Here is a 21,586-nt window from a genome sequence, read left to right as displayed (position 1 = left end):
CTCCATTGTGTATAAATGCCACATTTTTTTTATCCATTCGTCTATTGAAGGGCATCTAGGTTGCTTCCACAGTCTTGCTATTGTGAATTGTACTGCTATGAACATCGATGTAGCAGTGTCCCTGTAGCATGCTGTTTTTAGGTCTTTAGGGAATAGACCCAGAAGGGGAATAGCTGGATCAAATGGTGGTTCCATTCCCAGCTTTCCAAGAAATCTCCATACTGCTTTCCAAATTGGTTGCACCAATTTGCAGTCCCACCAACAATGTACAAGTGTACCCTTTTCCCCACATCCTCGCCAGCACTTGTTGTTGTTTGACTTCTTAATGGCTGCCAATCTTACTGGAGTGAGATGATATCTTAGGGTGGTTTTGATTTGCATTTCTCTGACTGCTAGCGATGGTGAGCATTTTTTCATGTACTTGTTGATTGATTGTATGTCCTCCTCTGAGAAGTGTCTGTTTAGGTCCTTGGCCCATTTGTTGATTGGGTTATTTATTATCTTATTGTCTAATTTTTTGAGTTCTTTGTATACTCTGGATATTAGGGCTCTATCTGAAGTGTGAGGAGTAAAAATTTGTTCCATGATGTTGGCTCCCTATTTACCTCTCTTATTGTTTCTTTTGCTGAGAAAAAACTTTTTAGTTTGAGCAAGTCCCATTTGTTGATTCTAGATATTAATTCTTGTGCTATGGGTGTCCTATTGAGGAATTTGGAGCCCGACCCCACAGTGTGTAGGTCGTAGCCAACTTTTTCTTCTATCAGATGCCTTGTGTCTGGTTTGATATCAAGCTCCTTGATCCATTTTGAGTTAACTTTTGTGCATGGCGAGAGAAAGGGATTCAGTTTCATTTTGTTGCATATGGATTTCCAGTTTTCCCAGCACCATTTGTTGAAGATGCTATCCTTCCTCCATTGCATGCTTTTAGCCCCTTTATCAAATATAAGAAAGTTGTAGTTTTGTGGATTGGTTTCTGTGTCCTCTATTCTGTACCATTGGTCCACCCGCCTGTTTTGGTACCAATACCATGCTGTTTTTGTTACTATTGCTCTGTAGTAAAGTTTGAAGTCTGGTATCGCTATACCACCTGATTCACACTTCCTGCTTAGCATTGTTTTTGCTATTCTGGGTCTTTTATTTTTCCATATGAATTTCATGATTTCTTTCTCTATTTCTATAAGAAATGCCATTGGGATTTTGATTGGCATTGCATTAAACCTATAGAGAACTTTTGGTAATATCGCCATTTTGATGATGTTAGTTCTGCCTATCCATGAACAGGGTATATTTTTCCATCTTCTAAGATCTTCTTCAATTTCTCTCTTTAGGGTTCTGTAGTTTTCATTGTATAAGTCTTTTACCTCTTTTGTTAGGTTGATTCCCAAGTATTTTATTGTTTTTGAGGATATTGTGAATGGAGTGGTTGTCCTCATTTCCATTTCAGAGGGTTTGTCGCTGATATACAGGAATGCCTTTGATTTATGCGTGTTGATTTTATATCCTGCCACTTTGCTGAATTCATTTATTAGCTCTAATAGTTTCTTTGTAGACCCTTTTGGGTCTGCTAGGTATAGAATCATGTCATCTGCAAATAGTGATAATTTAAGTTCTTCTTTTCCTATTTTTATGCCTTTAATTTCTTTCGTCTGTCTAATTGCTCTGGCCAGTGTTTCGAGAACTATGTTGAACAGAAGTGGTGAGAGAGGGCATCCCTGTCTTGTTCCAGATTTTAGAGGGAATGCCTTCAATTTTTCTCCATTCAGAATGATGCTAGCCTGGGGCTTAGCGTAGATTGCTTTTACAATGTTGAGGTATGCTCCTGTTATCCCTATTTTTTCTAGAGTTTTGAACAAAAAGGGATGCTGTCCTTTGTCGAATGCTTTTTCCACATCTATCGAGATGATCATATGGTTCTTATTTTTAAGTCTATTGATGTGGTGGATAACATTTATTGATTTCCGTATATTGAACCAGCCTTGCATCCCAGGGATGAATCCTACTTAATCATGGTGTACAATTTTTTTGATATGATTTTGTATCCGATTCACCAGAATTTTGAGGATTTTTGCGTCTAGGTTCATTAGAGATATAGGTCTGTAGTTTTCTTTCTTTGAAGTATCTTTGTCTGGTTTAGGAATCAGTGTGATGTTGGCCTCGTAGAATGAATTTGGAAGTTCTCCCTCTTTTTCTATTTCCTGAAATAGCTTGAAAAGTATTGGTATTAGTTCCTCTTTAAAGGTTTTGTAAAACTCTGCTGTATACCCATCCAGTCCTGGGCTTTTCTTAGTTGGTAGTCTTTTGATGGTTTCTTCTATTTCCTCTATTGTTATTGGTCTGTTTAGGTTGTCTATATCCTCCTGACTCAATCTGGGCAGATCATATGACTTAAGAAATTTATCGATGCCTTCACTATCTTCTATTTTATTGGAGTACAAGGATTCAAAATAATTTCTGATTATCTTCTGTGTTTCTGAAGTGTCTGTTGTGATATTGCCTTTTTCATCCTGTATCCTAGTAATTTGAGTTCTCTTTCTTCTTCTCTTCGTTAGCATGGCTAAGGGTCTGTCGATCTTATTTATTTTTTCAAAGAACCAACTTTTAGTTTTATCAATTTTTTCAATTGTTTCTTTTGTTTCGATTTAGTCACCGTTATCTAAGGAAAGGAGGAGGTGAGTTTCTCCTTTCCTGATGTTATTATGTTCCCACTTCCTCTTCCATCAACTCTCCAGCTATTTTAGTCAGCTTTTTCACTGCTGTGACTTAAAGACCTGACAAGACCAATTTTAGGGGAGGAAAAGTTTATTTGGGGGCTCACAGTTTTAGAGGTCTCAGTTCATAGGCAGCTGACTCCATTCCTCAGGACTCAAGGTGAAGCAGAACATCATGGTGGAAGAGTATGACAGAGGAAAGTGGCTCATGTGATGATCAGGGAGCAGAGAGAGACTCCACTTGCCAGATACAAAATATATACTCCAAAGGTACACCCCCACGGAGGAGCCACCTCCTCCAGCCACACCCTGCTCACCTACAGTTTTTAATCACTTAGTTAATCCCATGGGGGGGGGGGCTCGACCACTGATTGGGTTAAGGCTCTTATAACCCAATCATTTCTCTTGTAAACCTTCTTGCATTGTCTCACACATAAGCTTTTGGGGAACACCTCATATTCAAGCCATAACACTAGCTGAGGTCACATCTAATACATCCTTAGTGGGTTGGCCACATATCTTCATTTCACTATAAGAGTTTGGGACTGTTACATCTTAACAGGAAAGAAATACAAGCATCCCCGTCTAGATCATGTTCCTGCATGTCTAGGAGCCAAGGATCACATGCTAGTAACACAGACAATCGATTCCTGGAGTTCTTTACCTGACTTCCTGAGAAGCCCTAAGGGCGGTGATAACCCCTTGATGTGTTCTAGACACATCCCTTCTTCCCTTCCTCCTCTTTCATTCCTTTATGAATTTTTTTAGTTATTCTCCTTTTTCTCTTATCCTCATGTCTGATCTGTCAGCAAGATCAGAATCCTATCATTTAGCAGTATTATTATGATCTGTCTCAGACCTCAGCGTGTCTCACCTGGATTATTACAATAATTTCCTAACTGGTAGCCAGAAGGAAACTTTAATAACGGAAGTCAAACCCTGTCCCTTCAAAACTTGATGGCGACTTCTCATGAAATTCAGGGCAAAACAAACATCGTTACCACCGTCTACTTCAAGTTCTCTAAAAGCCATCCATGACCGACCTCACCCCTTTAATTCCCTGAACTCATCCACAGTTTCACTTCCCTGTCCACCCCTCCAGCTCCAAACATCTCAAGCACCATCTATCTTTTCACAACCTGTTCATTCTCTCTACTCACAGTTTTCTTCACCCACATATAGCACAGCTCTCTCATTCAAGGGTCTCCCTCTCTCCATGGAGACTTTTCTGACCATCCTATACAAAATTCCTTAGCCCTCGTTTTTCTTTCTCATTCCATCACCCTCATTTTTCTTTTTCATTCCTTCACCTTCACCTTTCTTTCTCATCTTTCCTATAGTGCTCTTCACCATGTAACACAATGTGTATTTTGTTGTTATTTTTATGATCCGACTCACCCAACAGAATGTAAACTTTATAAGAGCTGAGGCATTTTCAATTTTGTTCACCCCTGTGACCCAAGCTCTTGAACAGCGGACACATGACAGGCACACAATATAAATTTGTTGGAAGGATGACCAGTCTTTTCCCTTTTGTCCTCTTTCTTACTCTCAGAATGTTCAACCCACTCACCTGGTCCAGTGGCCAGAGCAGCCATATCTTTTAACCAAGTACCAGGGCATGTCATCCAACACATACACAAGTGCAATACAACGTATTTGCAATTGTGACAGAAATAATTTGAGTGAAATGAGTGCTTTTCTGATGCAATCCTACCTGTTGCATTTGCATTTAGGCCCTTGAGTATTCTTATAGTTCCCAAGAGAGTCTTTCTAATATCCATCCCATGCTCAGTTACAGTTTCAAACGTCATTTCTATTGGTTAAAAAAAATTATGATCTTAGATTTATACTTTGAATATAGACAACTCTAATCTTCCTACCTTTCATCCCATGTGTCTCTAATTGTTCTTCCACTTTACACTTGGCTATTTGCAGTTGGTTATTGGTTGTTAACTGGATGGCATTTTAATTTCCCATTACATATTTTCATATTCAACAAAAGTAGTTTTTTTTTAGTCAGGTCTACTTATTTTGTGTTTAGGGACCGTCATACCATCACACATCACATAATAACATTTCAATCAACAATGGACCACATATATGATGGCCCCATTAGATGATATTGCCTAGTGATGGCGTAGCCATCCTAATTTATTTAAATATGCTCTCTAGCATTTGTACAACAATACAATTATATCATGACATGGTTCTCAGAACATATCCCCTTCAACAAATAGCACATGGCTATATGTTCATTGTGAGATGATAAAAACATAGAGCTTCTTCAGGGACTACTTCCTTTTGACAACTATAGATGACTTTTTGAAGGGACTGGAAGGATGGGTATCTATAACATCTGAAAAATAGTCGTCTGTTAGCTAGTGGACCTAGCAAAACCATATTGCTGAAAATGGTGTTATATATAATCCCGAATAAAGCCATTAAAGTCTTTAGTAACCAATGTTTCATCTCGTGTGTTGTCTGTTGCTGCGTCTTTATTCACATCACATTGGCTTAGTGCCATTGGAGGCTGAATTGGCAGAAAACTTCCATAAATCTCTTGAAAGCAATATTACTACAACATAGACCCAATAGACTAAGAAAAGTCTCCTGTAAGTCACTTGCCCTGGTACTTTCTCAGGGCAGCTGCCTACATTTTCCTTTAAATGAATAAAATAAGAAGATGCTACTTCATGCCTAACACATTCTTACTCCTTCATTCTCATTTAGCAAAAGAATCTAAAATGGTTCATATTGCATTTACACAATCCACCCTCTATGATTACATTATAAGTGGAGCATTCTCTATTTAAATTTGGCTCGCTCACTTTGATCTTGATTGATTTACTTTCTAGTCCAACTGGATTTACTTAAAGAAACATGAACACTGTCCAATAGGCTCAAGTGATAGAGGATGTCTTATAAAGACATAACAGAGAGCTCATGGAGCCCAACTAGGTTCTAGAGCAGTTATCATAAGGAAGCCTCTAGAAAGTCATAAATGCCTATTCTCTCAGACAAGCCACATAGGAACTTATTCTGCTCCATTTCTGCTTTTCTCTGTGTGAACTGGTTTGTACACTCACTCAATTGCTTCTGGGTGGGCCCACCATTTCTTGCTCCAAGATGATGGCCTCACCCACCAGCACATCTATAGTCTTCCAATTCAAGGTCTAATGCCAATCCCTGAGGTCACCATCTTTTAATTCCAGTTCTGCAGGACAGGAACTGATTGGCCATATCAGGCAGGTCCTCTACCCACTGCCCTGAATCCCATCAGCTCTGTCAGGGGAAACAGGGTTTCATGTGATTGGAGCTTCTTGTGAAGAGATAACAGGATTTCCAAATAGAAAGAAAATGGTTGCTGAAGGGAAAGAGTTGGTATTGCTTAAACTACCTCATAGAAATCTAGTCGTTTGGGCTGGGGAGGTGGCTCAAGCTATAGCACACTCGCCTGGCATGCATGGGTCGCTGGGTTCAATCCTCAGCACCACATTAAAAAATAAATAAAATAACGATGTTGTGTCCACCGAAAACTAAAAAAAATAAATATTAAAAAATCTCTCTCTCTCTCTCTCACTTAAAAAAAGAGAAAGAAATATAGTCATTTATTCTTAAACATACTTAGAGATCAAAGTACAGAGGGGAGACCAGCACAAAGTCAGATTAGAGCAGATGTTAACAAATACTTATTGAATGAATAGTTAATGAAAGCTTGGAATTTAAACAAATATTCATTGAAGATTAGATAATGGTAATTTTATCAGGCTATTTTTTTCTAGATATTATGACCCAGCTTATAGGCCTTAAAATTCAAAATATAAGAATTAACCATCAGCAAAAGGAAGATTTTATTTTGTCACGTTTTGTAATGGCTTTCTACTGTCTGACTTTAAAATGACCTTACACGTATTCTTTCCAAGAAAGATCATTGCTGTATTTTTCTTTTAATCTCATAGTTGATTCCAAAACATTTGTATTTGCAAGGACATTAGAATAATATCTCTCCAGGATAAGGTTAGGAGCCACCCTTGTTCCCAAACTTCTTTTTTAAGAAGTCTCCGTGTCAAATGAACAGTATGGCTCTTCTCAATAAGCCTGCAAGAAAGCAATGCTGATTGCTCCAAAGAATGGAAGCATGAACTTAAAAGGGATATAAATTTAAAAGTGACTACTACAGGGCCTGGGGTTGTAGCTTTGTAGTAAAGCGCTTGCCTAGCATGCGTGAGGACCTGGATTCAATCCTCAGCACCACATTCAAACTGAGAATGTGTGGGAAAGGTGCTCTCCAGATAGACAATAAATAAATAAAAGAACGGTATTGTGTCTATCTGCAACTATTATTTTTAAATTACTGAAACAATTAGAGTAAAAAAGTAATGTTTCAATATTTTAATGTCAAATTGCCTATTGATTTCCTGTGACCTTAAGCCAATGCCGATTTCCATATGTGTCTTCTGTGTCAGGACAAACTCACTCAGGGCTAAGGTGGGAACAGCTTCTATAGTGGCTGTCTGTGGCACTCCACCCACAATCACTTCCACTTCCTCCTCTGGAAAATTTCTCTTCCCAACTCCATCCAACTGGCTCCTGAAAGAAGTTCCCATGACCCACCCTTTGGCTACAGGTTCTTGGTCTAATACTCTTCCCTTAGCTCACTATGCAACAATGAGTCCCAGCAACGAGCTATTGGGACAGGAAACCTAGAGAGAGAGAGAGAGAGAGAGAGAGAGAGAGAGAGAGAGAGAGAGAGAGAGAGAGAGAGAGAATGTGTGTGTGTTTCTTGTAGCTGAATCTAAAAGATGTAAAACTCAAAAGAGTTACCAGGAGCCATGTTTCTGCAAGCAAAGGAATTTAGTCTATGGCCAGAGAAAGAAAGAAAGTCAACAGGACAGAGGGAGAAGCAAGAGACACAGAGCTGTGCAAATGCTTATTTCCTGTTTAAGCAGTTCTTAATGACTCACTGCAAACCCAACTCTGTGCACAGCCGGGTTTCACATAAGTTAGTCCAGGGTCCTTTTGATAAATGTCTCCTTTGGTTTATGACAGTTCACATGGGTTCTATTGCTTGGAAGCAATAGAAGCTAACCAATGCTCCATTACTCAAGCTCCCAGGAGAAGTCTTTCTTCAGGCCTTGGAGTCTGTGCCACTCCGGTTGATATAGGAAAGGAGGTGTTGGGTTGCCCAATTTGTGCAAGGAGCTGCAGCTCATTCTCATTGCACATGTCAAGGTCTTACCACAGAATGTGTGGGAAAGGTGCTCTCCAGATGGACAACCTACGTGTGTTGCAGAATATCCACACTCATTTCACAGAATAATCAAATTTATGTTCTCCTTGTTAAAGAATATTTGCAAAACTAGCATTATACTTGCCCATGAATGGAACTGTCTTAAGGAATACTTTCATAAATAGATAAAGGAGTCTAATGTTTTTCATTCTTTATGTGTCCTTGGGTATATAGTAAAATGACTGTATAAGGAAGATGTTTGAATGCAAATAACAGACAACTCAGCATCCACTGGCTTAAACAAATAGGACTTTATTTTTCTCATATAATAAGAAAAATCTGGAGCTAGAGTCCTTGGCTCTGGTCCTGGAACTCGATGATGGCAACACCAGCAGCTCTGCAGTACTCCTGGTCTCTTCCTGACGCTCATTGCTTCCTGTTCACAAGACAGCTGCTGAAGCTCCAGCGCACACCCGGACTCAGGGCAGAAGGAGCAGGAGAGATCAGCATCAGGTTTATCTATTTTCTTCCACTCAGGAGGAAAAAAAAAAAAAGAACTACTCAAGCTCTTAGACAATTTAGCTGGATTACCCTGACTAGAACTAAGTTACTCGGCTACTCTTATCTTTCAAATAGACTGGAATATGGGGAAGAGGCTCATCACACTAGTTAGACCTAAGTTTCCCAGCTAGAGTGCCATGTTGGGTGTAGCCTATTGGTTATAATTGTGCCATGGAAAGGGGATCCCCTGTCTCTTGGGGATGACTTATTGTTTATGGCCATAATCATGCCCTTTCAGAACTCCTTGGAAGGAGGCCTAAGTAGAGTCCTGTTCAATGATATGCCTTGGTCCCTTCAGGTAATGACCACAGGGAGAAATATCTGGCACTTGCTGGAGACATGGGAACATGCTCCACCTGGATGTACCCTGGAGCAGCCAGATCAAGGAACAAGCAGTCTATGACATTGCTGGAAATGTTCCTATGTCAGGGGTGCAAATACCAGGGGAGACTGCAAGAACCAAGATGAGCTCATCATGAGAGTTTGGCAGGCCCAGCTCCCATTGGACATCCTTAACTTAAGGTTTTACCTGCATCAAGGGTGTGTTCTTGTGCAATAGATGTGCCATTTTGATAGCATCCAACCTATCTGTAGGCTGACTACGCATCCTTGAAATAGGGTTTCATCATGACTTTGAAACATTTGATATAAAAATTTTGACTGCAATTGAGACCTCACATCATCAAATGAAAATTTGAAATTCTATCTGTCAAAGAAATGTGAGATTTTTTCTAAAATCACTTCAACTATTACAAATTTGGAATGGTTGTACATATGGTACCAATATTTTTAGTCACCAATTTATGTGAGCAAAACTGTGATGACTATCAAGAATTTGAAGAAGTCATCATTAAAAAGCTGGATGAAAAATCATATTTGACCATTTCAAATCTAAAACCTAGTATTATAATTTAGATTTCTAGAAATGAGCTTGAGTTTCTCATCAAAAAATTAGAAAACATTTGATTTGAAAATTTTTATCCAAATTTAATAATTTATATCTTTCAAAATATTTGTATTTTATTTTTCTTATCCTACTTAAATACTTTAAAGAGAATGTATTTTTTTCTCCAAGCCTCATATTAATGTCTCCAAATTCCCTCCAGATTAGCACAGTGTGGTGCGCAAATGTAATCATATTCTATGGGCTAAGTCATGAAAAAAATTTGGTAGCGCTGGTTAAGACCATCCACCATCCATCCCTAGAGCCTGGGCATGATACTATCCCAAACACATTGAGGTTCTGTTAGCAATGAAAAATGGATAGCAGCTTCCACATTGGATCATGTGTTTCCATTTCAATGAACTCAGGGCATTGATTTAATTGTGTACACTTTCTTCTTTAATTCTCATTTAAAGGTGAGGCAAGACTAGGCCTCCTGTATAAATCAATTAAGTGAAGCCTCTTCATACATAACTACTTCAACCATTATATTCTGGAGATTGATCTAGAACCTTCACAACAGTGTCACACCATAACTCCATTTTGTACAGGATTCTTCACCAACCATAAGTTCAACATTCTGATTGAACTGTGAGGGCTACAGCTTCCTGTTGCTTTTTTGCTATCTCCTATCCCCTGAGAACAGAGTTGCAAGACAGAAGCTTCTTGCTCAAAGCCACTCTACCTGAATCTCATGGAGTCCACCTCGACCACCTTAAATCTTGTCTTATTTATGGATCTCCTTCTCTTTATTTAGCAGTTACTATTAGTACCACCAGGGTATAAAGATGATTTAGGCTGAGTACTGGCCTAGGGTGCAGGGAGATGATGATGTACAGAAACTGGATAGACAAATGGGTGAGAATATTTGGACCCTCTTCTGGGAAGGTGATTTGTATACTGTTGGGGAGGGGCGCAAGGAGGAGAGAAGAAATCTGGAAGCGAGATGGTGAAGGTCCAACACATGTAACAAATTGAAACTTCAAGCTGTGGACAGCAGGAAGCCTTTGAAGATTCTGAGGCCAGGAGTGGTTTCAGAGAGCAACACGTTAGGTTATGATGTTTTCCAGTTTATGAAGACCTTTCACACATTTCCTCTCACGTGTCCCTTAGTTTTCAGCCAATTATTATGGGCAGGCACCAAGAAAGAGGCAACTCAAAGAAACTTCCCTCCACAAGCACATGATCTCAAGAGGGAAGCTCTGGCACAAACTACCTGGGTCTCTAGCTTGGCTTCACTGTTTTCAGGCTGCCTGAACCTGAGTGAGGTAGTTAATCTCTCTGTGACTCAGTTTCCTGTTATAGCAGATGGGTCTAATAGTAGTATCTACTTCATAGGGCTGCTATAAAAAATTAAATGAAAAAAATACATGCATAAAGCCATCAGAATTATGCTGGGTGTATGCCTGTGGTTTATAAAAAGTTCTCAATTTTTTTCCATCAAAAAAAAATGGGTCCACAGGCTAGCTGACTGGCAGGCAGCCATGTTGGAGTTTATAGAAGCAAGAAGATAATTTCTGTTTTGTTAACCCACTGAGATGTTTTTGTTTGTCTCATTTTGCTCTTTAAATAGCAATTTTCCTGGTTTGACTGATGCAGAAGAAAGGAACAGACGTTGACTTTCATGCTTCTGATAGTAGGAAAAAGCAATAATAGAAAAGGAGGGCTTAGAACTGAAAGCAACCACCAGTGAGCAGCTAGTTCAAATTTCTCATTCTACAGCAAGGAATCAGTGGTCCGAGTTCATTAATGACTCACTCAAGGTCACACAACTGAAACTGGATACCAGGCCTCCTGATTTCTAGGCCAATGTTTTGTTTCATTTTTCCTATTGGCCCTGGAAATTAAATATATCATTGTCATTCAAATCAAGTCGTACTAGAACAACAAAATAAGGAAATTCTCTTTTAAAATAAATCAAGAACAGGAAAACAGAGAACATTTAACTAAAACTCAAAGATAAATTAAAGCTGGATACACTCTGATTTTTTTAGTTCATTCAGATGAAATTCTCCCAACATGGTCCCAGTTACAAAGGCCTCATTTGTGTGTTTGGGTGAGCAGCCCTTCTCTTAGATCCCAGGGACTTTGCCATGGCAGATCCAATTACTATAACAATCATCTCCAAGTCCACACACTGTGAATTAAACATTAATGATGGAATGATGATACTTACTTTATTGTCCCTGGGCTACTTCTTGACTAAATCAAAATAGCATTAACTAATAAAAGATTAAAATATTTAGATTCACATTAAGGAGTTTACAAAACCAATCTCCCAAAGCCACTTAGTTTTATTTACTTTTTAAACATTTTTAAGTTTTTCCTGAATAGTACAGTACAGCAGAAATTCATCAGGGATAATAAAAATAAAAATTGTAAATGAGCAATGCATTAAGGAACATTCTTCTATAAACGCACAAAGCCCCCAGGTCCACAGAGAGTACAATGGTCCTGAAGTCAGCATTTCCAGTCCTAAATGATGGTTCCTTCATTGGCTGTTGAATCTGCAAATTAACTTCTCAAGACTTCAGTTCCTACACCTGTAATATCAGGACAACAATACTTATCTCCTTAGGTGACATTACAGGAACACCACCACAGGGCTGAGGACATGTTACTTTTGCAAAACTCAAGAAAAGCATACAGACTAAGAAAAACTCAAACTTCCACCATGCCACAGAGTACTGTATATTGACTGCAGGAAGAGTTTGGTAAAGCAAACTTCATGAACTTCATTGAACTTCATGGAAATAGCCAGCTTTGTCTGGTTAACACAGAAGCTGAAAACCTGAATTTTAGGGGGGGATTCTGAAGAATCCAGAGAACCCTTACCTGGCCATCCTGATATGCAGGATCATTGTCATTACCCAGCAGACTTTCCTCACTTCTGGGTCACTGATTAGTGACTCTATTCCAGTCTTCACCTAAATGAATTCCTCTTTTGTCTAAGTGTTTCTCCTGGGTTATGATCAACTTAAAAACCTAGACTGATATCCTCATGAGGGTCATAAATACACAAGGTGCTCAATAAAAATTTATTGAACTGCCCTGACCAGCAGCTTACTGGGGTCGAATACACATCAGGCATTGAAAAGGACTGAACTTATGCAAATGAAAAAAGCTGCCCTGTTCCTATGAAAAGAATCAGCAGATACTATCCACTCCCTAGGCTGGGGGCTGTATACCCACCAAAGCACGAGTGTTCAAAGGCTGTTGTAGGATTGCTGCTCACTTTGCCTTGGTTCATCTTTGTACTCAGAATCAAGGAGAAGAACCAGAAATCTACAGTTGACTTCAAAACCAAGTTATGAGACTCATTTGAAAAGTGGAGACAGACTAACAATTTAGCAAAAGAGAAAGATGCCTGTCTTAGAGATTTGAAAAATAACTAAATAATATCATGATATGAACTTTCAGGTCTCAGGATCACTTCAATCACAGAGAGTAAAACATAAACCCCTGTCTTAGGGATGCCAGCTAACATTTGGTGGCATGGCTGCAAGATAACAAAATGGTGCAATGATCCCAAGAAAGCAGTGTGGTTCCTTGGGGTCTACCCTGCCCTGCCACCTTGCTGCATGCTTGCACAGGTGCTGGCCCTGGGGATGGTGGACCAGCCACACCGGCATCACCTGGCAGCTTGTTAGAAGTGCCAAATCTCAGGCCTGGCCCCAGACATATGACACAGACTTGACATTTTTAACAAGAAGCCTCAGGTCTTTGATGAGCCATAAATTTGAAAAGTATTCCTATAGGTACAGATTCTCCATCAGGTGGCCTTAGTGTAGAGACCTCAGTCATGCAAAGGAAGTGGTAGGAAAGAACCAAAAGGGCTAAAAAGACCTCTTATCCTCACTGGAGCAGGTGCAGGTTTCATTCATTCATAAATACACAGCCTCAACTGCTTATTTCCATTTCAAGCTCTTTGTTTTTTCACTTTCCACCCCAAATTTTGCTTAGGCCTTCCTTTCACCCAGTCACATTGTTCATTCCTATGATTCCTAATTTGATTTTTATTTTTTGTTGTTGTTATTGTTGTCAGTTGATCAGTTATCACCAGAGAAAAGCTTCCATTAAGCTCATTGGATGGTTCACAGCAGAGAAGATGCCTTAGAAATCACTGGATCCTCGATACATAATGGTCACAACAGTAAAAGTCATAGTCAGAGAAACCAAACGAAACAGAGAAAAATCTATCTATAGAAACTGTAAAATAATTATCGGGCTGCTACATCGTGGGATATTCTGCAGTACCAAATAATTTATGTAGATCCATTTACACTGATAACAATAGAATGTTCATCAATATAATCGAGTAAGAAAGTTAATTATTTAGAAGAAAAAAAAATAATTCTGAATTCAGTGGTTCTCCAAGTGTGGTCCCAGCACCACCACCACCTGGGAACCTGTAAGAGATGCAAAATCTCAAGATCCATTTCAGACTTTTCAAACTGGAAACTCTGGGAAGGAAGGCTCCTGTGAGCTATGGATCCACCAGACTTCTAGCTGATGCAAATTTGAAATCTACTGATTTCATTTAAGAACAGGTTGACCTACCAAGAAGCCAGATCAGAACAAGGGGCTGAGGAGCTATCATAGAAAAGCAACTGCAAGTGTCTCCAACTAGGATTGTGCTTCTCATCCTTAGACAGTTTAGTGAAAGACAAAACTCAAAGAACTAGTTAGAAATTCAGGTAGAAGGCCAGGGGAATAGCTCCATGTTCCATCCTTAACACTGCAATAAAAAAAATTTTTTTCAGATAGAAAACATTTGCTTCCTAGGGTGATTCTAAATGGTGGTGGAAAATATTTCTTTTTTAAAATTTTGTTCTTTTTGGTTATTTATGACAATAGAATGTATTTTGATATATTATACATACATGGAGTGTAACTTCCCATTCTTGTGGTTGTACATGATGTGGGAAGTATATTTACTTATATGAGAATGTTTTCAAATTTCTGAAAGCATCCAGGCGATTTCTCTGAGTAGCCACAGAGACTACTGTTAAAGTTTAAAAAATTGTTCTGCCCCTGGGTCACGTCATTTTATTATTGTTAACTTACAGTTTCAGATTACAAAACACTTAATAATCAAATAGAGTGCTTCTTCTACATCCTATAGTGCATTCCGCTCTTTCAGCTAATGGATAAATTTCCACTTCCCTTCCAAGTATTCACTTATAAGAAGAATTTGAGCTTCCTTTTGGTATGCAAACAGCCAAATCAAGCACTTAGACTCTGCCCAGTTCCACAGAACATGGGGGCAGTATAGGCACAGGTCAGGAGTATGCAATTTTTATGTCCAGGAGTCCATTAAGCCAGCTAGGGGAGATGCTCTTAAGTAAAGCATGCTGCACTATAATGGCCAGCTTCATGATACAAGAAAAACCAATACAGTGATACCGACCTGCAGTCTTTCTATCAGGTGGATAAATTTTCAATATCAGAATGTATATTAAAGTTATGTCACTTAGTACAGGCCAAGACCCTTCTTTCTCCTTCCTAGTCCATTCTGCATGCCACACAATGCCATGTGATGAAAACTACCCTTTAAACCTGATAAAATATTGAAGCTGTGTCCTGATAGGGTTATGTAAGCAAATACCAAGAAATGTCCAACCATGAATGAACCTGAGTGGGCCCGTCTCCGAGGCTTGTGAAAACAATCCAGGTTCTAGCTAAACCTAAAATAATTCAGGTCCAAGAGGCATCGCATCTAGGTGAATTTCACTTTAAAAAGATTAAAAATGTGCACCTGTAACATTGCAATCATAAGAAAAGGCAAAGAACAGGTGATTTTTATAGGGAAAAAATACTTTACCCCACTTTAAGTATCTTTCAGGTATCAAATGGCTGCATGTATGTGAATACACACACACACACACACACACACACACACACCTCTTGTATTTCTCCTTAGTGGAAACAATAGCTTTTTCTCTTAGTGCTCTTTTTTCTGAGCAAAAATATATTAAGTCACACTAAATGAAACGTTAAGGAGGGAAGGTCACATATTCTGATGAGACCTTCTTTCCATGAATGAAGGTCATCATTCATGAGCCATAGGTTCCCTACATTCATCCATCACTTCTAAAAGTACAAATCCCAAGTGTGTGTACCTTGGACCTGAATTAATCTCATGATTTCCTAACCTATTCTCAGTGTTTTGGGATTGGCCTCCATTGTAACTCAATCCCTAGGTTGGTTCCTGCGTGAAATAATGAAAGCATACATGGATGGGCAAACTTCTTCCTTCTTCTTGTGGCCCATCCCAGGCGTGGGAAGACCATGCAGGCTTGGTCCTGCAGAGTTCCTATCCTCATCTCCCAGGCTTTCATACCACCTCTGGCCTCCAGTCTCACCAGTCAGCAAGCCTTAGCATTTGCCTGCATCGTGAAACTTGAATCTGCCTCCTCTTCACCGTGTCCTCTTTCTTTTTATAGACTCTCTTTAGCTCTGAGCTGGATGACTTCAATACCCAACTGGCCTCCCTGTGGCCATTCCTGTCCTTGTTTGCCAAAATGCTACCTGAGTTCCTTCTGAAAGCACAGATCTCCTCTGTTTCTTTTCCTCCCTCTCTTTCCCTACCCTGTTCTCTCCTTCTTTGACATGCATACAAATACACAAACACTCATGCACAAAACAGCACACACACACACAGGCACACACACACACCTGCCCCAAGTCCTGCACTTTCAATGTTTCTTCACTGTGTACCAAGCGAAGCCCAGAGTCAGTAACTTGGTGCATCCAAATATAATTCCACTGGTTCACCCCAAACTACCTTGCACCTTCACATTTTGCTGACTTCTCTGTCCTTTCCCTACCTTTATGTTCTGTCCCTGCCATTCCAGAGATGCCTTTCCCTGTGCAAGGCCTGTGCCTTCTCCCTGGATGATAGGTTTGTTCATTTGGCCCCCTCTGCCAGGAATCCTTCCACTGACCCTGCGGAGCTCCCACATCCTCTAAGCCCAGGCCCACGACCCTCTTCTTCCATAAAACCTTTTCCAAGATATTGCCAATGGGAATGTATCTAACCATCTATTCCCTCGGGGCTCAAGTCATCTCTTTATCATAGCATTATCACAATGTGCTTCATATCAATATTTATGTGTGTTTCTCTCCCACTAGACGATAGCATCTGTGGGATTGGTGGTGTGGCTTATTCATTTCTATAATCCCATATGGCACCTAGTACAGAGCTTGGCACCAAGATAGGGCTCAGAAAACTGAATATATACCATAGATTTCTATAATAATGTCAGAGACATATATGTTCTATCTAGTATCTATCTGTGTATATCAACCCGGTATACACACACACACACACACACACACACACTCAAAAAGACACATACCCAACTGGGCCCCAGCACAAAATAAAAATATAAAAATTCTACTTAAGGACTCTGATATCCACTGGCAAGAATTTTTTGCCTAATAATGCACAAGTTAGGGCCTTCATTTTTCTTATTTACCTCCTTCAAGTTAATCCAAAAGTGGTGTGATGAACTTGTAACTTGCAAGCTTCCAGAAAAGCACACCTGGACTGAAATGCGCAGTGCAGCTCCTGGCCATCTCCCTTCTAATGCCTCTGGCTTTGTCCAGAGGGGGCCATTTGTCCTGGCAGAACTCTTTACCCTGGAACCACACACACGTGTCCATCAGGCAGTCCCATGGGGCTCCCTGGTTGGAATTCTAACCCATGCTACTTATCTTCTGTGCAGTGAGACCCTCTTCCCTTATATTAGCCTGACTTCACACCCAATACTTGGCCTCGGTGCTAACCAGTTTTACCAGATAAGCACGTTTGATGTGGCTGAAGTTGGGAGAGGCTTTTTGTATCAGGGATTGAACTCAGGGCCACTCGACCACTGAGCCACATCCCCAGCCCTATTTTGTATTTTTATTTAGAGATAGGGTCTCACTGAGTTGCTTAGTGCCTCACTTTTGCTGAGGCTAGCTTTGAACTCACGATCCTCCTGCCTCAGCCTCCAGGCCACTGGGATTACAGGCTGTGCCACCACGCCCGACTTGGATTAGACCCACTTGACACCCCACAGTCCCTGGTGGCAGGGTCTTCAGCTCAGAGCAGATCACCAATTGACCCGAATTGTCTGGGTCCTCCAAACTCTTTCCCGGCTAGGCAAGCACAAACTTTTGTCTAAATTTGCCTCAGTGTAACAAATACCCTCTTTATTCTAGCCAATAGGTAAAGTCCAAAGGTAATAAACTGAAGAAATGTGATGAAAGCATAAGAAAATTACCTTTAAATCTGAGTAAAAGGGACATTTAATTTAAAATGAAAAAAATAGACTCTGAAGAGCTGAATATAGCATTTTGAAGTTGCTAACCCTAAGGCCAAAAATATTTCTTTCCATATTTTCCCTACTCCTATTTCAAGGTGCACAAAATCATCTTTCTTCCAGATATTTCCTCCTGAGAGGCTATACTTGGCCTTACTAATCCTTTGATTAGTAAGAGCTGTTGAAAAGAATGTCTAATTAAATCCCATTTTCTGGAAAGAAGCAAGCTGGGCAGCCACAGCTCTAACTTCTCTCTTGCCAGTGGTATCAGCCCTTCAAGGAAGCTGCATCCCCATCCAGGCAAGAAAAAGCCTTCCTGGTTCAGCCTCGGGTTTTTTCCTTAGTGGCAAAATGTAGTTGGAGAAAGCTGTGTAAGTAAAATGTGCTATAATATGACCTGGATCTGAGCCTATGAGAGTGTCCTTCACTTCTCTACAATAAGGCCGTACTGTTTACTAGGAGCAACGATCCTACCTACCAAAGTCACATTTTAAGCAGTTCCTCTTTCTCCCCTGCTCCCTGTCCCTCTCTCTAGTAGGCAGGCAGGTAGACGTAAACATATAGGCTTGTGTGAGTGTTTACACACATCGGTGGTCTGAGCAATAGAAGGAGCCCACTCAGGCACACTCATGTGGGGATGTCACCAGGGAGCCAAAGCCATGGAATGATGGCAGGGAGGGTCATTAAAACTGGTTTGCCCTGGATTACAGCTTCTGTATCCTCATTTTTGCATCTGAAAATACAAGTTCTCTGTGCCACTTGTACAGGAGGAAACTCCCACCAGCCGACCTGCATTATGTCTCCAGTTCACAACATAAGAGAACCATAGGGTTAAGCCCTGGATTCAGATGAGATTTATTCATTTATTAAGTTCATTGGCATCATTTAACTGGATTTAAAAAAAAAGAGAGAGCTCCATCAAAGTTACAGGGGTTAGGGGCTGGGACTATAGCTCCATGGTAGAATACTTGCCTAGCATGTGAAAGACCATGGGTTCTATCCCCAGCATCCATGCTGAGTGCACACATGTGTGGGCACACCATATAACAGAGTTACAAAGTAAATGAGATGCAGCTCAGAGATGAACTGCCTAGCCATGCCCCTCCTGAATGCCTGATCCATAAAATTGTGAGCAAACAATATGGTTGGTTTAAGCCACTGAGTTTAAGGGTAGTTTGTAGAGCAAAGCACCAAAACAAAGAGGTCCTAAGGTGATATGGAATGTTCAAGGAAATAACTCCTATCATGTCGACCTGTTAGTCCATACATACCAAGATAAAAGAGAATCAAAGTACCTTTAACTTCTCTTCCACCTTGTGTGCATTTCCTCACTGCTTCTGGGATGGATCTTCTCCCTTTATGTAATTAAGCCAAACACTATTGCAATTCACCATCTTTCTTCCAATGCTTAGAAGATCATTTGTGGAAGCTATGGAAGCTACCAGAATGTTGTCTTCTCTGGGCTCTTTTCTCTAAATAAGGAGCTGTGTATTGTTAGCCTGAAACAATGGAGAAAACATTTTTCATTCTTCTCATCTTTGCTATACACTCTGTTTACTCCTGCACAGATGAATAGAAATAGGTCTTTGTCACTCAAGAGCATGGTTACCTGTTTTGAATGCTTCTTTTGAAGCATTCAAGTTCTCTGTGCCACTTGTACAGGGGGAAATAAGAGCCCATGGTCTTGCACATGCTTCCAGAAAGCAGTGGCATGTCTTGGAAAAAGCACATTTCCTGAGCATATGCCTGTAACTCCCCAATTCAGGAGGCTGAGGCAGGAGGATCTCAAGTTCAAGACCAGCCTCAGCAATTTAGTAAGACCCTGTCTCAAAATAAAAAGAGCTGGAGATGTAGCTCAGTGGTAGAGTACCCCTGGGTTCAATTGCCAGTATTGAGAAAAGAAAAAAGAAAGAAAGGAAGGAAGGGAGAAAGAAAGAAAGGAGAAAAAGAAAAGCAAGCAGGCAAGCAGACTTGACTAGAACCCTTGTTCTATGACTGGAGGTTACACCTTCCCACCAAAAACTGAAGTGCCCCCAGAGCTTTCCAAAAGGCAATTAATTCACCAACACATTATAAAGGTAGGTGGAATAGTTCAGCCTTATTCTTTCTTTGCCTGCCCCCCCACCCTCACGCCCAGCCCCACTGAGTCCAGGATTCAGGGACTCTGACTTCATTCTGCTTGGAGACTAGCAAATGGCGAGACTGACCAAGAAACTTGTCATCAGGCAGGGCTTTGGTGAAATGGCTGTCTAATTAGCCATTTCATATTTTTGTTATTTCTTTTGCGATTCACGTTGGAAATATGTTCCATGGATGCCAGCCCGCTAGGACGTAAGGCCCCCCTGTCACCCAGCAGTCATTCAGTGAAATAATAAATATCTGCATCAGCAGCCCGGCGCCTACCTCAGTTCTTCCCCACACACCCTGCAGCCATGTGGCTGGGCTCCCACGCCAGTCCTCGTGTTCTCAGGGGCACAGAGCGTCACCACCGACGGGAGGCTCTCCTCTGCAGAGGTCTCCTTCACTGTCTCTGCCTCCTGTGTCTGAGGTCACCCAAGGACGGGTGTGAAAGGCTGGGTCCCTAACACACTGTTATCTCAAGCAGCCTATCTCCTGAGTGAAATTTCAGCAATGGGGGTTCCTGAGGGGACGGTGCCATTTCATCACTAAGCCACATCAGCTGGAACTGGGAGGCACCCGGCTCACATCTGTGGAACAGCTTGGATCAGGACCGTGCGTTCTGTCAGCTATTAGGTGGGGCCCACTCTCAAGCCCTTGCCAAGATTTTAGCCGGGTCCTCCCTGCTCCCCACCCTGGCCCACATTAATCCTCCTTACTGAGCATCTCAGGAAAGAAACAGTAACTTCCCCTAAGAGGCTCACCCTTCCTCATCTGTGTTAGAAAAACAGTGGGCAACTATCAAAATATGACCAAGAAAGATGTTGTTCAAACAACCAGGACAGTCATCATCCTTCTCGGGACAGCAAGCCAAACGCGGCCTTCCTTACCAGGCAGGCCGTCCTCTGCAGGAGATGATGGGACAGAGACAATACCAAAGAACCTTCAGCCTCCTTCCCAGCCACGGCAAAGCTGGATTTTCATGTAGGACCAAGGATTTTAATCCAGCCATTGATGGAAGATTTCAAAGAAATAGGAGAGTTCCATAGCAGCATTAAAATCTCCCCAGATCCTTCTGTACTCAGGGGCACCAAGAAGCACTACTGTTGTTTCTTGAAGTCTCTGAATGGAACTTTGGTTAGAGATCCCTCTTCTTTTTATACCCTTGAACACTGAGCTGCATCCCCAGGCCTATTTTGTATTTTATTTAGAAGCAGGGTCTCACTGAGTTGCTTAGCGCCTTGCTTTTGCTGAGGCTGGCTTTGAACTTGAGAACCTCCTGTCTCAGCCTCCTGAGTGGCTGGGATTACAAGCGTGTACCACCATGCCTGGCCCTTTTTTTATTTTTTTAAGCAATAATTTTATGAGCTCAACATCTTCAAAATAATAACCATTATTTAAAGTCCCTTATTTAGATCACCTATCATTCCCAAACAAGGAATTGGAGTATTTTACAGAGAAGTTTTTCTTAAATAGTCAATACTACCCGAATAACTGATTTTAGAAGGAGGTTTTTCTCATAGCAGAAAGAGTCTTCATTGAAATAAAAAGTAGTCAGAACTTTCTGATCATTATGTACAAGTTTGAAGAATGCTGTGCTTTCTCTATCTACATAATATCCTCTTCCCTAAATCAGAAGGAATGCAAGAATCCAGGTATTTCATGATTTCTTCTCCTGACACTCCAAACATTAGCTAAAGAAACCAAATTTCCT

This window comes from Spermophilus citellus (assembly GCF_964194105.1).
Source record: "Spermophilus citellus genome assembly, chromosome: 3".
NCBI lineage: Eukaryota > Metazoa > Chordata > Mammalia > Rodentia > Sciuridae > Spermophilus > Spermophilus citellus.
The sequence above is the reverse complement of the archived record's forward strand: the minus strand, read 5'-3'. Positions refer to the sequence as shown.